Genomic DNA, 19,811 nt, shown 5'->3' on the forward strand with positions numbered 1-19,811 from the left:
ACACACAGCTCTGCTTCAAGCGCTTAGTACCAGTAATAGTAGACCTACTCAGTGCCACTGCATGTAGCGCTGTATTACTAAAATTAGTGGAACACTCTCCTACTCCCAGGTCAGGATCTCGACTCCTTGTTCCAGCACAGGGCAGTAGTGATCTCATACAGTACTCCCTGTGGAGTCGGAGTCGACCGCTAGGGTTGCTACTGGAAGGTAGAAAAATGTAGAGCATCGCTCTAGGAGGCCGAGACTGATGATCGCAGTGAAGCCACATCTATCAGTATCTTCGATCTCGCCCCACGCTGCTGTGCCAATGTCACCATTGCAGACACAGCTATTTCCCAGGACACGGTTTCCGCGTCCGTGCGAGCGTGTGCTGAGCGAGCGAGAAAACTCGGAGCTTCCACGGGGCTGAGCTAGGCTGAGTTGACCATACGCAACGCGTTGCGTATGGTCAACTCAGCTAACCTGTCCCACAACCATAGCTAGGCGGTGGTGGGAAAATGGCGCTCGGAAGTCGGTCACTTCAGAGCGTGGAGCGCTTCCTCTGATTACTGACACGCTCATCACCTCGCGGGACGAAAGGTCGCGGAGGTCGCCCGTGCTACCGCGCTGACCGATACCGAGAGATACGCTCGCTACTCAGCTTCGCTTGTGCTACGCCCCCAGCGAGGTCAGAATGATGTTGTTTCAGCGTAGATCTACACACCATTTCACGCGGGTGCACAGGCTCGCTGGTCTGGCGGTGAGATGGAGAAGTCGGTGCATTACATGTGCTGTTGATGGAGCGAACCAAGATTTGAACTGGTCACTGAATGCCGCTGCGTGAGCAGAAGCCTTGAAAACTAGCTGACTGCATTTATCTCATTGGTCGACGATGTGATAGCCAGTGAAATGACGTTATTATTCACGGCGTAGGCAAGCAGGTAAAGCATGAATGCACTAGTAGTGGTAACGTGAATATTATCTGCTCTGAAAAAGGTTCCGCGGCAGCGTGGCAGCTGCATTATCACATCACTCTACAAATGCGATTTGCACCTACGAACCGTGAGCACAAGCCTGTTGACGCCCGAGGATGAGGTGACGTTCGCCCGCTTCAGGCAGTCTGCCAATTACCATCCTCACCCGTTTGCTGGCCATGAACGACAGGAATACGGTGGTGAACCATCCAGGAAAACGTTATGAGCCAGATCTTCGAGCCTCTTTCTGGCATTTAGGCTGCGGAAAGAACGGGTGTTAGAACTTTGGTGACTTTTGCCTGGTACTTTGGCTCCAGGACTGACAGCACGCCACCTTGTGACCTGCCTGTACCAATTTAGAGCACTGAAACGGAGAAGTCGCTACGTTTCTGTTGCCACGGGTTTCACAAAGTCTTAAATTGACAGGGCCAAGTGTCAATGGCGGGAACCGGTCATGTGGGAAACTAGCATTTTCTCCCAGCAACGTGTTCCTTGGCGCCTTGACTGCTTGAAGATTCACGGACATGCTCTCTATTCTCTGGAGACGCCGATGAATTGCTGCTGGTTCTTTTTCTCGAGTTCTGTCTCCAAATTCTCTGGAGGCCATGCATCATTCAAGACACTTTCTTGACCTTTACTGGATTTACTCTTGATCTTCAATGCGTGTCGTTGTGGCTCTTGGAACGCCCTGTGTCTGCCTGATTCATGGGGCTTGGATTTGGCGAATTCTCGTGGGGATCTTGTACGCGGGCTTGTTCAGACGGTGCCAATTCCCATTCGCATGGAGTATTTTGGGCCCTCGCCATTGTTCGCCTTGGTGAGACTACAAGCATTGTGCACCAGAAGGCCATTGACTATGGATCGACCACGGCCTTGCACGAAGATGTGACAGGTAGATCTACAATATTGCTGTTGTTCTGCTGCAAACAGGGGGCACGCAGCACGAGTGTTACAAACTATGTGTCCCACCACTTGCTGCTGGCAAGTGATCGAACGTTCACGATAAATCCCCGTCTGATCCATAGCGAGTAACACTGCCAGCTAGTCTATGCTTGTTTTCTACTAGCGCAGAGTCACCCAACCCTGCACTTAATTGGGCTTCCTCTAGTCTTTACTTGCGAGGAGGGCATGCCAACACTGCTGCTTTTCCGTCTCTAGCGACCACAGACGGACACGGTGTACAGGCGGTGTAATACTAAAGCCATGTACGTCCCACGATGGTATTTGACCATTGTGGACAGACTCAGTGTACTTGTCGTGGCTGTTACTGCTATAACAGTATAACTATAAGTTCTACTTGCGTCCCGTTCAATCATAATAGTAATTAATTATAATTGTTTGCCTCGCGGGGTTTCCAGACCCAGCCACGATGGTCTGGACAGAAAGGGCGAGCAGGACTTCTCTGCTCTACATTGTAACGCACCCCAATGCATAGCCTGTCTTTGGAGATCTGGTCTCTAGAACATTGTTCAAGGTATTAGTAGGGCTTGAGAGCTAGCTAGTCCTGGGTCCTGCCCTCAACCCCTCCGGTCGTCTACCCATCACTGTGTTATACATGTTATACAATAATTATACTATTCTGTTGAGTAGAGTGTCAGTAGGTCTACGTAGTACACAGCTAGTACAGTACTCGTAGTGAAGTTTCCGCCAGTCTCTGACACTGAGTGTGATGCCTGTACTGTTGACCCAGGCTTACTGTATCCTTCACTTCACTCTTCAGTCTGTGAGTGGCTCTCTGCGCAGGGAATCATGTACAGTATGATTGTGTTTAATCCATGCCAGATAAGTAGGAACCTGGCAGAATACCTACAGAGGGAGAAAGTGATGGTAGAAGCTACATTGTACATGCACTGACTCGAACATTTGCCAGAGGCTGTTAAGGAGAGTGACGGATGCAATCGTGTAGTGCTGTACTGTACATGAAACTCGAGGGCATCGTGGGACTTTCTTCTTCTTCCTTTAAATGTTGACATCAAGGCGACAAGAATGCCATGCATATCGAACCGCCGAAATCCCGAAGTGCGTTGAAGCATGACCCTCGAATCATCGCGTGACGTTTTGAAGAAGACCAGTGGCGCATCTGGAGAAGCTCATGGAGAAATCAGAGGCCACAATGTTTGCTTTGCTAGAAGTTCGTGCCAGAGACTCTGAGAGTAAACTCCCTGGCTATGGCTCTTCCATCATGGACCAACACGAATTCTGAGTGCTGTTCCAGGCACAAACATTCACTGTATCTGACTGCAGTCTTGCGACAGGAGCACCGCCTCGCATTGCTGCCGTTCGTTCCACTTTACAATGGGATTACCTGATTCCTCTCTTCCTGCCAATCGTGTACATGATGATCAGCCCCTCTCCCAGTCAGAGACGCCGCCACGCAACAACGACGTCACTCCAACAGAGACACATCGCGGTCACAGAATTCTCCTGTTCTAAAATAACATTCGTAGCTCGTGCGCGTGGAAAACTGTGAATTCTCGAACGTCGCAGCACGATGGCTGGTACTAGTACTACGACCGGAGAACAAGGCCATCTGGTCGTAGGTGTTGTAGGAGTTCCCTGATATACTGCAGCTACAGATCCCACTAGTTAGCTTGGCTTGATAGAATTTGTTTCTCATACACGCTGTGGCAGCTCTGGAACGATACCCTGCGGTCATGTAAGATGATCTGGTCTGGTAAGCCGACACGTCTTGAGAGACCTGGTCGTGGTGAGTTGAAAACTTAGAATTTAGAGTTCCAAGCAGGTACAAGCACGTACATAGTACATAGTAAAATAAAGGGGGCTATGAAGGTGCGGTTTCTTCTGCATTCGCCCAGTACGATCATGCAGTGGGCTAGTGGCGTGTACAGACGGTGGCCAACACCCAGGATATACCAGTTCCAACAAGCATTTCTCACTTTCTCCTTCCTCCCGGGCGTTGCAGTGTTCCCTTCGAGTATCGTGGCCAATGATGATTCACCGAAATTATCGCAATCTAGTGCGTTGTACTTCCATCCATCATTATCTCTTCAGGCCAGAAGCTAGCCTATAGTATATACAAGAGTACATAACCCCGGGGGGTTATGTACTCTTGTATATACGTATAACTATGAGTGTAGAGACTCGAGACGCCATGCCAATGCCATAAGCATTCATAGTCGTTTTGTTCTAACAGAAAGGTATGCGATACCGAGGATATTGTTCAGCAGAAACTTCAAATTCGCTCTCTTGTTCTCTCTCTATATTTCTTCTGTCTCTCTGTCTCTCTGTATGTACATGGATCTCTCTCTCTCTCTCTCTCTCTCTCTCTCTCTCTCTCTCTCTCTCTCTCTCTCTCTCTCTCTCGGAGGAGGAGGAGGAGGAGGAGGAGGAGGAGGAGGAGGACAAGACACATTCGCTGAGCTGGCAGCTCCACCAACCCTACCCCTTCTCTGGGTATTGTTTCTGCTAGAACTAACAAACCTAAAATACAGTGCCGGGGCATGCCAGGCTTTCAAGCCTTCTTGGCGTTGATTAATCACTGCCGGTTGTTTGGCACGCCTTGGTTCGCCGTGGTAAGCAAAGAAACTACGGGTCAATTTGCCATCATTACCGTCTGTGTAAAGAAAGGAAAGGCCTTTTCGCGAAACCTGCGAAACCTGACACGAATTCTCGTACCACATCCCTGGCCCTTGACGTTACGTTACATGTACACTAGTCATGTATGTAGCATAATTATGTACTGGTAGAAAAGAAAACGCGCCTCTAAACGACCATGATACTATATTAGCGAGACCAGTACAGTGAGTTCAAACATAAGACTCGAGTCGAGATGTACGCGCGGAGGCGCATGGGAAGTGATCGCCGGATACTGCATCCTTCCCTATCTCATTATCTTTGCACCCAAGCCATGTCTACCCGACATTTCCTCAATCAACTGAGCACAGCATACGTAACGTAGGCTATAAACAGGTGGTAAATAATTATGCATGCACTTTAGTATTATTGTGTGAAGTGGTGCATGCATGCCTACTTAGGAAACTCTATGTCTATGTGTGTACCATGGTGTACTGTGGTAACCTATTCAGCCACACCAGCTGCGCTGTATTACAGTCGATGCGAGGAAATATCGCCTCGTTTCCTGCTGTTTTTGCCCAGGGTGAGGAAGTGTACATTGCATGTTCACAACTGCCTGATGACAGCCGGCATGTGCGTACGTGCGCGTGTGTTCGTGGGCGATATTGTGTGTGTGTGTGGGGGGGGGGGGTACATGGTGTGTGTGTGTGCGTGTGTGTGTATGTGTGTATGTGTGTGTGTGTGTGTGTGTGTGTGTGTGTGTGTGTGTGTGTGTGTGTGTGTGTGTGTGTGTGTGAGAGAGAGAGAGACATAGACAGCACAGCACAGCACAAGTTGCTATGTCTAACATAGCTGTTCGCTATCATCGCTTCCGCGATGGGCATGTCTGAGGTCTGAGGTGTGTGTGTGTGTGTGAGAGAGAGAGAGAGAGAGAGAGAGAGAGAGAGAGAGAGAGAGAGAGAGAGAGAGAGAGAGAGAGAGAGAGAGAGAGAGAGAGAGAGAGAGAGGGGGGGGGAGAGAGAGAGAGAGAGCTGTACATGGTGAGTATTTTTCGTGCAGTCTATTACTTTCCAGTACATTTCAAGGTGATAGACTCGCTCTTATCTCACGCTGGGATCTGCAATGTCCACAACAAAATACTCAAATAAAGCTATCATGGTAGTTACTAAGGATGGGTCGCTCTGGGTCGAGAACAAGACTGCGCAAATGTACCTACTTGATCTGCGGTACAAGATCCAGTCATCGTAATAGGCAAGGCACCCCATAGCTCATCGAGTTGCTGTAAGCACCGTCATGTTGCAATGCCTTTGTCGCACATCTGCACGATGGGCACCAAAACAATAGCAGTGGAATGGGGAGGGTGCGTCAAGAATCGACATGTCGTCAAGAGTACAAAATATCATTAACATTTGCATCGCTCTTGTATTGAACACTCCGGCGCTTGGCATGCTTTTGTCAAGTGATCCACACCATGAATATACTAGTAGTGTAGGCCTTGCCATTACTGATACTATCATAATATTCATTGCAGAAGTGGTATCAAACAATATTTGTCACGTACTTGTAAATTGTAATAATATATCTTGCACACTGTTAACCTTCACCTAAAGTGTATACATGTATATCCTTTTGTTGGTCATCCATCTTCTTTCAGTCACAAGATTCCACTGAAGAATGTGACAAGAAAATGTTCTGGAACAAAGCCTTTGCTACTTTGTTGTTTGACATGAGCACGACTTTTATAATAATTTTGTTCATCGCTACACATATGTTATGGTATCAAAAAGTTCGAGTTTTCCACTTCATGCTATAAAGGGAATACAATACTGTCATTATTTTGTACCACCGCCCTGCTCTTCTCACCTGGACTAGGAGCCCTGTGCATTCATGTCTTATGGGTATTGATGATGGCAACAAAGAAGTATTATCAAGAGTTGATATTGCCTCTATTACAGTAAGCTGACAGAGTAGACAATGCGACGACTACGACTATCCGTGCTGCAAGAGGAGCACATGCACGTGAAGTAGTGTTGTGGCGGTGGGAGATCTTACCCTAGATGCATCAGCCAGTCCACTCTCCTGCCCGCTTTTTCGCGTGTGTTTGCTTGATATCTCGTTACGCACTTATGCGCAGAGGATATGGCGAGCATCTGGTCATGATCCGAGAGGTATTCAACTCATCTTTCCCCCTTCCTCCATTGTCTCAGTGGAATTCTGACCCCCATTTTTTCTCACGCAGCGCTCTGGTCACTCTCATTCGCAAGCTGGCCTTGTGATGAAAAGACTTAGCGAAGCGAGTCTCCAGCGTATGGTGTTAGGAAATCTAATGTCCTGTAAACCCCTCGCAGCTACTGTCATGTTGTGACGACGTGTGCCTGCTTCAGACGCAGGAAACGCTCCAATCAGCTACGAGATGGAGTCCAGTCTATGGAGAAACGCTTGACATCATCAAACACTTCTGCTTCCAACTAGAATCGGAAGGTCGGCTTGATCGGGTGGGCTGAAAGGCTAGTAGCTCAGTGCTAGTCCTGCACAATTCTATCGTGTGTGCTTCAAGAACTTGCGATCATTCCCGGCTGTCGAAAGAAGACTTGATTACGCACACGGGCTAGTCTCCTTCCAGATTTTCACGCTTCGGCCTGTTGCCTAGGTCAGCTTTGGTCGTTTAGCCATGCTCGCCGGTGAACAAGCATGGTAGAATGTGGTCCGCCCACATCCAGCAACCTCTGCTTAGATTTGCAATCAGTATACGTGCGGTCATCAGGAAGCTCGAAGAAGGGTTTCTAGATGGAAGGTTTACTGGATCTCGTACCGAAAAAAAGCGACAAGACCTATTCTTCTTTGCATCACTAATGGTAGTAGAGTTCATCAACCCGGCCTCAGAGAGGCGGGGTGCAAATGTAGCAGCATAGTACGATAGCTGAGTAAAGGGACTCTACTAGTACTAACAACTACTAGTACTTTGTTGACCATACAGTATCTGCTGCCATTCGCAAGGGTACAGCATCGTGGTGCCGTGGGGTGAATGATGGTGTTGACATATCCTTCCAAACGAAGTACATGAATTAGTTGGAGGCTTGGTACATAAAATGTCCATATCTTCCCATGCACCGCTATACGGATACGCAGTACACTATCGTATGTACATGTACATAATTATAATAGTAGTGTTATTGAGTTGCCACAGTCATGTTAGATCAGCCAAGTTAGTTGGTCTTCTTCCGCCTGTGAGAGTGCTGCATCTGCATCATTGTATGTCGATGTACCATTGCAGTTGACTGAACCGTTTCGAGTGGTGATACATCAGCACCATACGATTTGTTTCCGATATGGCGCAGCCTCCCATACCATTGTGCACGTACATCATCAGTCCATGCATGTCAAGAGATCCATCCAATCAAGAACTAACGCGCTCGGATTAGGGCGCTTCCGTGCAAATCCCCCCCCCCCCCCTCTCTCTCTATCTATCTATCTATCTATCTATCTGTCTATCTTTCTCTATCTCTATCTCTCTTGGGTCAATAGACTCAATACACCTTGCACGCCATCGCAAGTTTCAAGGCATTCCCTGCGAGATTCACATCACAACAATAAGGCACGGAAACAGGGCTGAGGGAAACAGGGCTGAGGGAAACAGGGCTGAGGGAAACAGGGCTGAGGGATCGTCATCGTAGGAAGAGAAGGGACGCTGCACTAGCCATGTACTAGTAAGTCTGTGTTTCATACCTCTCGACAAGACCGTCATGTTGGATCCGCTTTGCAATGGATCCTTTCCGTATCCTTTCTTGGGCATAGGCAACGACTGACTGCCGCGAAAACAAGCAAAGACGAGCAGAATCTAAACGTGTAGACATGCTTAAGTTCCCATAAATCGTTTCCGCCCAGTAATGGAACGCGGTGTTGGCGAGGCAAGTTTCAACCATCTTTACTCACGATTCCAGTCCTAACCCTGATCGCTCACGTAGACCTGCACGACAGGCGACTTGATACGCAATACTGCACGTGGTTACCTTGCAGACAAAAAGATTCTGAACGCAGGGAAGTCAGATTTCGAGCAGATGTCTAGATTTAAGGGTGGATACGACTTGTTCCAGCGGGGGAGTAGAGAGCATTCGTGCACGGGTATCTCCGATCTGCATGGCTGCTTTGTCTAAAACTCGAGTCTGAACCTTAGGGGCCATCCGACATTATCGATAATTTTCACGGAACGAAAAAGTTTAGTTATGACCCTCTCCCACCCACCCACCCCCTTCAACGAAAAATATTGACTTGACAGCTAAAATTGATTGACATTTCAGTTATCAACAATTTTCAAAACGAAACTCTCCTAAACCCACCCACCCATATAAGAAACCTTTTCTCTTCGTGAAAAAGATCGATAATTACGGACGGCCCCTTAGTTTCAACTCCTTTGTCTGGGAGGTATTGTTCGGGATTATGCACATTGTGTAATAAAAGAAGGCGATGATCGAACAAGGAAACCCTAACCGAGAAAGCGTGATGGTGACGACTTCTTGCTCGTCTTGCTCTCTCGATTGTCACCACTCGTCGACGAGCTGACCGAGTATTGCTTTCTAAAAAACTCCCGTTGACCCTCTGGGGCTTCGTGTAGTTGCGGTGCTGTCGTAATTGCCAGTGTATTGCCCTGCTGGGATGAACGACTGCACTTGCTGCTCGAAATGTGCACGAATTGGTAACGCTTTCGACACGCGGCGACAACAACAAGGAGTCGATCACTCTACCCAATATACATGTACATTGACAAGGTAGCGTGTTGTTGTGCGTGCAGAGGTTGATGTGGGTACTTCTTGAGGAGGCTTTTTCCGCCAACGAGGAAACTTATATCAATCTCCTGCCATGGGCCAATAGTCGATAACGAGTTGACAACTACTTCGAGTAGACGGAGAGATGATGTCACCATATGGCCAGAAACCAGTGATCAAGGTGATGTCGTTCGAACAACAACTTTTACTGCAATCAACGTGCTTTTGACTGCCACGTCTTTCGCATAACCTCTCAGTCCTATCACGTCAAGTTGCCGGAGGAGTTTGTTGGACGTGCACAATATTTTTTATTAGAAGTAGGCATTGTCCTTGGACTTGTCCAAAGTGCCACCACTATTCAGACAACTTCAATTCCATCCTGGTCCAAGGTCAAGAGCCACTACTAGTCCGTCAACCGTTTCCCCCAAACATGTCTCGATCACTTGGCGCGTTGGCGTGTTCATAGTTAAACGCACAGGGACTACAAGTCTCTAACTACTGTTTTGTCGTGGTGCAAAGCCGCTTTAGTACGCCAGAAAAGGCGAAGAAGGTCCTCTCCTCAGCTCTACAATGTAGCAACGACCACTCACAGCCTGACAGGAGTGTTAACATTTTCTACTTTTCGAAGTCTTTTTTTAAAAGACGCCATCCTGCTCACGATCACCAATATGATTCTCCAACATGAACTTATTCCTTTCTGTGTGCTTGTTCTTTCCACTTGGGAACCGGAGGGCAATCAACTGGAAATGGGGATTGTTTTCCAGTCTGTGTCATGGTCGCTTTCAACGGTTCAAGACTAGTATTCAATGCACTCCGATTGAGCTAGCCGGTTTTAACTGCGTCAGTCAGTCTTTGTGTAGGTAGTGATCGTACAGCGGTCACCGGTATTTTACCATCCATCCGGCCCGTGAGACGGACAGGACGTATGGTGGTCACGTGGTCTGGTGTTGTGGCTACTCACGATATACTGGAACAGTCACCGTGTGAGCTTTCTTCAATAAAATCGCAGGATAGTTCCACAACAACTGAAGTCCTCTGAATCTGACACAAAAAGGGATTTCGTCGAACAACTGCAACTAACTTACTTACTTGAACAAGTGCAAGCAGCATGCAGCAGCATGACTATTAGTATTAGTAATAGTATTACAGTTACTTTTGTGTTCTCCATGATCCAGGAGATCTCAGCGAGTCGTGAAAGGGCTTTCAGTTCACAGCTGCCTGGTATTTTCATAGTCGTCAAGGCAACGCAACAATGGCGCCTGCATTGGTCCATATGACCATGATGACCATGCAAGGAGAAACTACACTTCCTTTCTCATGATCCGATTCGGCCTCAAACTAACTATTACTAGTATTACTTACTTCTCCCGGTTTCTCAAGTAATAAGTTTGTTGCTAGCATGTTCTCAACGTTGGTCCCTGCTAGTTGTAGATTCTGACTCTGTAAATGGGAGAGATGAAAGTAGAGTTCTTTCTCTTTGCGGGTCCTGTAGTCGACGGCTATTATTATCTTCGAGGAGCAAAATGAATGTACATGACTGTATCCAGCTCTACTCCGTGGCTCTGAGAGGGAAAGTAAGTAGGTTGAGTTCGTAAGTATGATGTAAGTAAGTTAGTTGGACAAGATCTAGGGCCGGCCTCTCTATTTCGCGGATTGGATGTTGTCCTCAAGCGATCATTTTAGATGAACAAGTGCGTGTATTGCGAGTACCTGACCGCTAACGGCCTTGGACTGCACGGCATTGAAATAAATGCGTGTAAATGTGTCGTATCGGGCATTTAGCCAGTTCGTTAACATACCAGGTCTACTATTCAAGAAGTAGGATAATCTGATGTACAGCCGTGGCCAAGGACATCCGACCCGCGAGTCAAAAGTAGCGCCGCATTTCCATTTCCATTACATTAAAAAAAAACATCCGAGGATCGTAGACTCGGCATGACCCTTGGCGCTGCTTTCGGCACGTGGGTCGGATTTCTTTGGTCAGAAGTACCTGATTATACATGTGCATGTATAAGAATGCCATCTTGTATCGTGCACAATGCCAGCATTAGACGTTAGACGGTTAGAGGATCTTTCTTTTTCTTGAAATTCTCACTACAGTAACCAGAGGTGTCACAGGGCAGGTGGGAGTGGTACGCCCGGGGGGGGGGGGGGGTATTTCAGCCAACAGGGCACGTTTTAGCGCTCTACAGGTGCTCTGGGCGGACCATCCTGGACGAAAAGTGGTACAACCCCAGTCGTACTGGTCATACCGTGTGACGCCCCTGAGTAACTGACAACATTCACGTGAAGAGGGGGGGGGGGGGGTGAGAACCCACCAATACAGCACTCACCTCTTTCTTTGATAATTCTGAATCTTTTTCGTTCGTACAGATGTTGCAGAGATGGGTTTCTAGGCTGTTGCAATGGATGGCTTCATATTCAAATTTACAATATCAGAGCATGGGTTGCCCCACTTGCTGGAGATGTGCTTCGCAGAACGTATGCTCCCAGGTGTTCTATCGTTGAAGGAGACAATGCAATGAGGGCATGTCCATATCTAATCACTGGTAAGCCACCATAGAGGGAAGGATGTGGTGTAATGTTGTACCTGCCACCTTTGTTGGTTTCAGGGTTCATATACTTTCTATTCGAAGTATATTACAATGCACATGCACATACCTCTTATCCATGGACGACATCTGGCTAGATTCACTCTTGTGTAATCAAAATGGTACTGAGTGAAGCTTACATGTATATCCTGAGATCCACTCTGATTTATCCACCCACGCTAGTAGCATCTACTTAGTATTAGTACCTTCATTGGAGGGCAGGGGGAAATGCAGAAGGATTCCGGGAAGAGATACCCTTATTCCGTCAGTCATTTTTCTGCACATTGTCCTCAACCACTTACTGAGGTGTGGTGAGCCCATACGTGAGATCATTTCCAAGTCCACCCATTGTTTGGAGATTGCAGGGTTGTCGGCAGTTGGGCCGTTCAATAGCCAGTTCAATTGAGTCATCTTTGCAAAATTCCTTTTGAATCCCTCTCCCAGGAGGCACAGTTGACCAGTTTTGGCAGTGAGCAAGTACAAGTACAAAGTGTACCAGTGGTCAACTTACAGCCAGCCAGCTTTATATGCTGCTCAGATAAACCCCTTACTACTAGCGTACTCGTGTACATTTGAAGATGTTCCTTCAGTGTTCACACTGTCTCTCCCTTGTACTGTACACCATACCTAATACTACCTGTACCCAATGCTGTAGACAGCCAACTGTTTCGGCCATAAAGGCCTCATCAGTACAGCTACATGTACGAGCTGTAAGCTGACTCTGAGCTACCAGCCATGGTGCAAAGAAGGCACCACACACATTAATTTAAGATAGCTCGTCACTCTAGCGCCAGAGTGCTCTAACTACGAAAAGCAGAGGGCAATGCGTAACGCAGCAGCACTAAAGCAGCCTACCGAGAGTACTCAACAACTGAGACAAATGTCGAGGAGCAAGATACCCAATCCTGTAGACAGCAAGCTGTTTCGGCCATACACGTGTAGGATTCATCAGTACAGTACGGTGTCAGTACAGTATGGTAATACTACCGGCATGTCAGAGTAAATTAGATCTCTGCCACTGGTTTATTCAGTGTTCATCCAGTGGCCTGGGCCGCACAGCTAGCTTCTTAGTACCTGCTTTACTCTATTGGTTGGGCATTAGAAGTAATCCTGGATCCAACAAGCAATGCTGGATTCAACAAGCAATCCTGGATCCAACAAGCAATGCTGGATTCAACAAGCAATCCTGGATCCAACAAGCAATGCTGGATTCAACGGGCTCAGTTGTTTCATGTACTGTACATATATAATGCTGTCACCAGTGGCCCATGATTCAAGGTATATATGACTGTGCAGGTAATTGCTTTTGTTTACAGTCACATTTAGGTTAATGAGTAATGCCTACTAATGGGTGAACTGTTGACAACCCTGATGTTCCTACCCTCAAGTACCTGGTTAGGACTGAATATCTGGATATGCGGTTTGTCTGCAGGTGTCCTGTCACTATAAGGTAGGTTTTGCCAGGCACAGTATTTCAGTAGTAGTAGTGTGAATGTGCAGCTGGGACTGTGCAGCTGACTGTAAGCTAGGCACCATGGTAAAGAGCATCATGATGTGTTATTTTGTTTGTGTCAGACCATACCTGTAGTATTACTGAGGCCATCATACAGGACCACCAGGAAACCATGTGGAGGATGGTGTATAATTGACATCTGCCTCTTACTCTCACGTCCCACATGCCTGGGTATGCAGTGTGGACGATCACATAATGGGCTGCTTGATGTGTATTGTTCCACAATGTGCTGGTACAGTCACATCAATCCACACACCGTGCTAATCAGAATACTGGGTCACCAGGTGTAGTTATGCAGGGAGCATTTTGTGCATATATGTCAATCCACAATGGGCAGGTGAAGCCTCCGGGGTATGACCTTGGCGCTAATTAGATATTGGCATGACTTTGAAGAGTTCTTACACACACCCTGCAGCGGTGCAAGTATCTCCTGCAGTTTGAATCAACAGCATTGTGTGTACACTGTCACACCATCTAGTCTGCCAAGCAACTTACTTGGCAATGAGTGCATCATGCCATGTCCTGACACTGGGCTGTATTGGTCCTGTGAAACTGCCTTGTAATCAGCTGTTTGGGAGGGTGCCGCCTGGGCCACCTGTGGAATCTGAAATAATAAGATAATCACACCTTGTAAAATATCATTACGGGTTGTACATACACTTGACACGATATCATTGCTACACGATATTGGGGAAAGTCTTGCCGAGTGTGACAACTAATGTTACTCAGTCTAGTGTGCAGCAGTCTGCTGCGGAGAGCATGGTGTTTAAACTCATTCCTTCTCTTCCAGCCTGCGTTCCCCCAAGCTACAGCCACTACCCGTTCGATTATAACGTTAATTACGTTGTACTAGTGAATGTAGGCACATGTGGTTAACGCCTAGCAGTATGCACGGAAATATCCACAGTAATTTGCAGTGGCTCTACTCTTGTGAAGTTGTGTTACACTGCCGCAGAGTTGATTGAAGAACACAAGCCTATACTACCACCTGCTGTACAATGACTGCTTGTAGGAGCCCATCAACACTGAGAAGGGTCCAGGAACACCCCCCCCCCCCCCCCGTGAATACTACTACATGTACTAGAAGTAGTAACTAATTACTTGCAACTGCTCTCGTAGTATGACTGTCACTGTGTAGCCTGCTAAGAACTGTATTTCTACTGAAGTACATGTAGTTGCCTTTGAGGTCTATAAGTAACCATGCTAACCTACCATGCTAACCTACCATGCATTTTCTTGGTCAGTTTTTTCAGGTTTGTGTGTGGCCATTCATGGCTGAATTACTGGGATTGGACCTGCAGTGGTTCCATTTTTCATACTCATAGCTGCACATTAATGCTCAGTGGACACGGGTGGTGGGCAGACCTAATGTCCAGAACATGGCTCAGTAACGTTGCCAGTGTGGCGGCGTATCCTTAAGTACAATGAGTGTGTGTGTGTGTGTGCTGTGCACGGAGCCACGTACGCATGAGGCCGTTGGGATCAGTGCCGGCGAACATAGTCAAATCTATAGGTAGGGACAGGACGTGCGAGGCAAATTTTAGATGTCAATTTTCTGCACAACCCCCCCCCCCCCCCCCCCCCCCGGATGTTTTCCTTTAGTAACAAAAGCAAGAAGAGTTCCATGCGACTGGAGATAACTGCTGTCGAATACATGCATGTCCTATCAGTTTTCAAGTGGCTGCTTCGTGTGAAACAGAAATGGGATCACATCATCCAGGATTTCACCAGTAGGGTTGCAGTCTCCATGGGCTGTTTTAGTACGTATCACTCTTATATGGCGTCCATCAGGTGCTTTTCAAGCTTCTTCCACCGTCGGTGCAAATCAAGTTTTCTTGAAGGACATTCCTTCACAAGTTTTCTTGAAGGACGTTCCTTCAGGCAGGGGTCTTGATAGCAAGCTGCCAGTTCTCAATGGAGGGACAAGGTTTTGGTGAGGTGCGCTGCCTTTGAGGCGGCTGCTTCCTGAAAGGTGTCAAGCTTCATCTCCAGAACAGCGCACTCAGTGTTAACGGGATAACTTAATTCTTGGATGTCGTCCCAATCATGTGTTGAAACAGTGGCAACAAAGCAGCATTCCTGAAGTGTGCCATAGTGAGTTTCTCGTTCCGCTTTGTGAGCAAGCCTGGCCGCCCAGGCACTCAATTCGCCCTCTGGCCCATCTGGGTGCTCGATCTTGCGTGTGTGTAGCACAAATGTGTTTTGTAGTGGCCGCGGGTTACACAAGCCGCATCAGAACATGAAATCCATCAGCCGTCGCTTCCTGGCTACAGCAGCATATGCCCTGTGCATGGTGTAGGCGTGTATCTGCACACCATGCATGGTTAACTGTGTGTGACAATGGTTGGTCTAGTCTCTAGGGATCTTTTGGCAGCTTGGTCTGTTTTTTAATGCATTGTATCACACCTGTCTTTAAGAAGTGGTGCATTGTCATAATAAAAATAATAATCACGCACCAGCACTTTGTCTTTGGCTACACAAAATGCTTCAGTTTGTTTTTTAAAATGTTCGCCCTTGAGAGCATCTCCGCTGATGATGCGGCTCATGGGGGAAATTTTGGAAGAGCCACATGTAATCGAGAATGTTTGTGTAGCATGGACAAAGTGCTGGTGTGTGTGTGTGTCTTTTACCATGGCTGTCTTAATTATAGCACTAGAATTTCATTTGCCAATAGCAACCTGTGTTTGCTTTGAGTCAGCTTTGTTTCCTGGGTGTTGAGAGGCACGTTCTTAGTCTCTACAATCACAGAGACGTCAAGCGCTAGCAGCTCTGCAGGTCCAATGATGCTGCTCTGCTTGCTTGCTTGCTCTGCTGAACAAAGCTAGTATGTCAGGTCATTATGGTCCCGACAGCCCGGCATGGTGACGTTGGACGAGTGGTCGTCTTAGCAAGATACATGTACGTGTAGCTCAAACCTCTTTGGAGATGAAAACAAAACTTTTACAGCCTTGGAAGAAGTGCTGTTTTCTTTGTTCTAAGTTGTTCTCTGGCATGCAGACTCGAGAGAGACAGGCCCCAGAAATCACGGATACCTGTATTAGGGATACATAAGATGAAAAGGCCATTTCCAGACTTCGAGGACCCATGATACAACAAAATCCATACATGCAAGTGTCCCCCCCCCCTCCCTATGAATATCATTTTCTGGGGTGTAGGCATAAACTGAAGGACAGCTACTTGGAACAGAGAGAACCATAATCACTTCTTCTGTATGTTTTTCATGTCCAAAGTGGTTCCTGCTACCAGTGCTTATCAAGCCTACTGTGTGGCTATAGCTGTTCTCAGGGGAGGCTGACCCCTGTTACCATGGTTACATGTATACCCAATCAGTTCACTGTACTTGAGAACAAGCCTTGGGCAATGGAGCACAACATTTTAGAGTGCAAGGGAAAGAGTGGCTCTTATTCCAGTAGCAACTTGCTGCATAGCCCGGCTTCATGCCAGCTTGTACCTAGCCAAGTTCTTGGCTGGTACAAGAGACAGTAATCAGTAGAGGCAGCATTATTTCAGCCAGACATAATGGACTATGCTGTGACAATGGCCAAGTGTAGTACTCAATGATGGTGTTACATGACTGCAAAGCCATTATTATGCTAGCCATCATTATGCAAGTGGCACTGTTGTGGATTGCTGATGGTTGTCGTACACAAACCAGCTGTATTCTGCAGCTGCAACCAGTGAGTCATATGCAAACTCTACATGCATGCTCCCTTCAGTGCTTCAGCCTGTACTGACCTGCACTGCAGTGCACAACTCCTGTCTAGCTCAAATATCAAGTAAGGACTGATAGCAAACACGCGGCTGCACCCGGCTGGACCCGTTTTCGTCCAGGCTGTCTGATTTTGGCTACCCTCCTGGTAACGTTAACTAAGTTACCAGTGGTGGCTGATGTCTAGATTACTGTGTAATACAGGCCTGTCTTCTTCCACTTCCAGTTGTTTCATGGAGTAGTGTGACTTACTAATTACACTGTGACACTGCAGCCTGGAGTCTAGTTGAGACGATTGGTACGGAGTGAATGAGCTGGCATTGTGTGACTGTGGAGAGTTGGTCAGAACTTTGCCTTTTTATAATAATCGCTGCTGAGGGTGTGAGTATGTTGGTTTCCGTTTCTTTGTCACTATCACTTTGCCTGTCTATGTTCAGGTCACGTCCCAAGTGCTCCAAGCATGCCACCTGGCAGCCTGCATACCAAGAGGGCTGATAGTTTCCCAGCATAGGGTGGCGAAACATCAGGCTGTGACAGCTCTTCATATCCGATATCGCACTGAGATAGTGAACCAAGTGGCTCCATCACTCAACTCTACAGTCAGACCAGAGTGTACTACCACGCACTACTAGTACCAGTTGGAGAGAGACTCGAAACCAGGAAACTACTGCCAGTAAGTTTAGTTGTACCATGGGTTGAAACTTTCATCATGGGTCATGGGACGGGATGGTTTAGGAGTGCAATCTAGCTTAAACTAACGCATTACTTACCTGGTGATGTTTCAAGTCTCAAGCATAGCAATGGAGATTGTTCTGGCAATGACGTACCGGCCAAAAACTGTACAATATAAGTTGATACGATAACGGCCTTGGCTCTCCCTCCATCTAGATCTGTGCCACTGTTGTTGCTGTCCCCGTTGCCGCAGTCCCATTATTCCTACTACCTTCCAGCTTGGGTTCGATGTATCTAACGTTTAAAAAAAGTGTGTTGTGGTACCTTCAAGACAGGCACTACCAGTATGGTGAAATCTGACACCTAGCACAGAGCCAGTGTGTCTTTATCAGGCACCCAGTATTGTTACGTAGCTGGCACTTACTTCATGAGTGTGGGCGGTGGCAGTTGTTGTTGTTGTTTGGCTTTATTTAAAGTGGAGTTCCAAAACAGGCCTAAACCTAATGACAATGGTCCCACTGATAATAAGAGAAAAGAAAAATATATAATAAGCGGACAAACAGAACCAAGAAGAAGGCAGTGTCGTACACGTTCTGCATGCATGTGTGATCAGCAGCTCAGTGGGCATATCCAGTATGACATAGCAGCTCAGTGGGCATATCCAGTATGACAGTATGACATAGCTGCCAACTACTATACGTGTATAAGCAGAACATTAAGGCGACTAATTTCGTCCAACTCCAAAGAAAGGCAGTTTGTCTGGCTTAAATTACCGCCTGCGGGTCGTTGAACGTATTGAAAGGCCAAACAAAATTAATATTGACATTTAGGCCTGCATTAAACTTAGTCCAGCAACTCTTTGGACGAAAATGACAAGATGAACTGCCCGCCGCATATTTCTGCTTGTGCAGTACTGTTTAGTCGACATTGCCCGTAAATATCTCTTTGTCTGTCACCAGTTAATCCCATATATAGGATTAGACTTCAAGACGCATTTCCAGCCTCGAAAATGGTCGAAGTGGAAGCAATGTTATTGAAGATGCATTTTGATCTTTCCCACAATGCCTCTCTTTATTTAAAATGAATGAATAGAGGTTACTCACTGGCTAAGACCCCCAGGAAAGATATCTGTGTGCAATTATTGCTGATGAATTGCAATTACAAGTGGTAGAAATAGACTAGGAGTGGAATAGTTGAATATTAGAACCGTCCTAGCATTGAAGTAGTGTTGTAAAGTGCTCGCAGATCAATATGAACTAAAGACACTACATGTTTGGGGCATTTACTAAATCAGTTGTGTTCAAGTATGTACACATATTAATTAATAGTGGAATACTCTTTTGGTACTAGCCTAGGAGGTGCTTCTTCTTTAGCCATAGATGCATAGAACGTTTTTGTTAGCTCCATATGGGCTATATCTAGGCTTGGATATTGCCAACTTTGGTTTTTATTGGCAGGGGAAACGAGGAAGAACAAAACCAATTTTTGAAGAGGCCAAATCCTATATACAGGATTTTGAAAATTCTGGACACGTTTGCACGGGAAGGCCTGTTACAGAAAAAGTAAAGCCCTTGTGCTGGTGAAACTTGGCAGGCATCATCTCTGATACACACGGAATGCAGACTCCAACAGGGTTTTGAAGAAAGAACTTTACTTTGTAAGGTATGATCTACCCTTTCTCAAAAATTGGGAAAAATCCTATATATAGGATTTGACAGACAAAGAGATAGCAAGACATTGGCTGGTCGTTTACCACTGAGCTGAATGAAGTAACAGTCAAACTGGCATAAGCTGAAATATCTCACAAGACTGTTCTTATCTACATTAGTTGAGGGAGCTGAAAAGGGAAAAGTCCGTTCTTGTGAACCTATTGGGAAGATACGGCGCAGACAATATCCATTTTCTGTACTAACAGTCTGTACGCGAGAAACAAACTCCATCTGTCCCCACAGAACAATGCGGACACAATCCTAAAATTATGCGGATAACCGTGCGGGCGAAAACAGGCCATTATGCGGTATAATGCGGTCATTATGCACGAGTTATCTGTCATTTGTACAACTTTAGCATGCAGTT

General features: G+C 46.7%; 1 long non-coding RNA gene across 1 annotated transcript; it reads left to right on the plus strand.

Annotated features, from left to right (window-relative positions):
• Positions 1 to 10,588: 10,588 nt before the first annotated feature.
• On the plus strand, positions 10,589 to 17,868 carry LOC135815365 (uncharacterized). The gene is made up of 3 exons (XR_010553284.1): positions 10,589 to 10,824; positions 11,624 to 11,799; positions 17,501 to 17,868. It is a non-coding gene; the product is annotated as an uncharacterized LOC135815365 (long non-coding RNA).
• The last annotated feature ends 1,943 nt before the right edge of the window (positions 17,869 to 19,811 follow it).

Source organism: Sycon ciliatum, chromosome 4 (genome assembly GCF_964019385.1).
Source record: "Sycon ciliatum chromosome 4, ocSycCili1.1, whole genome shotgun sequence".
NCBI classification, from domain to species: domain Eukaryota; kingdom Metazoa; phylum Porifera; class Calcarea; order Leucosolenida; family Sycettidae; genus Sycon; species Sycon ciliatum.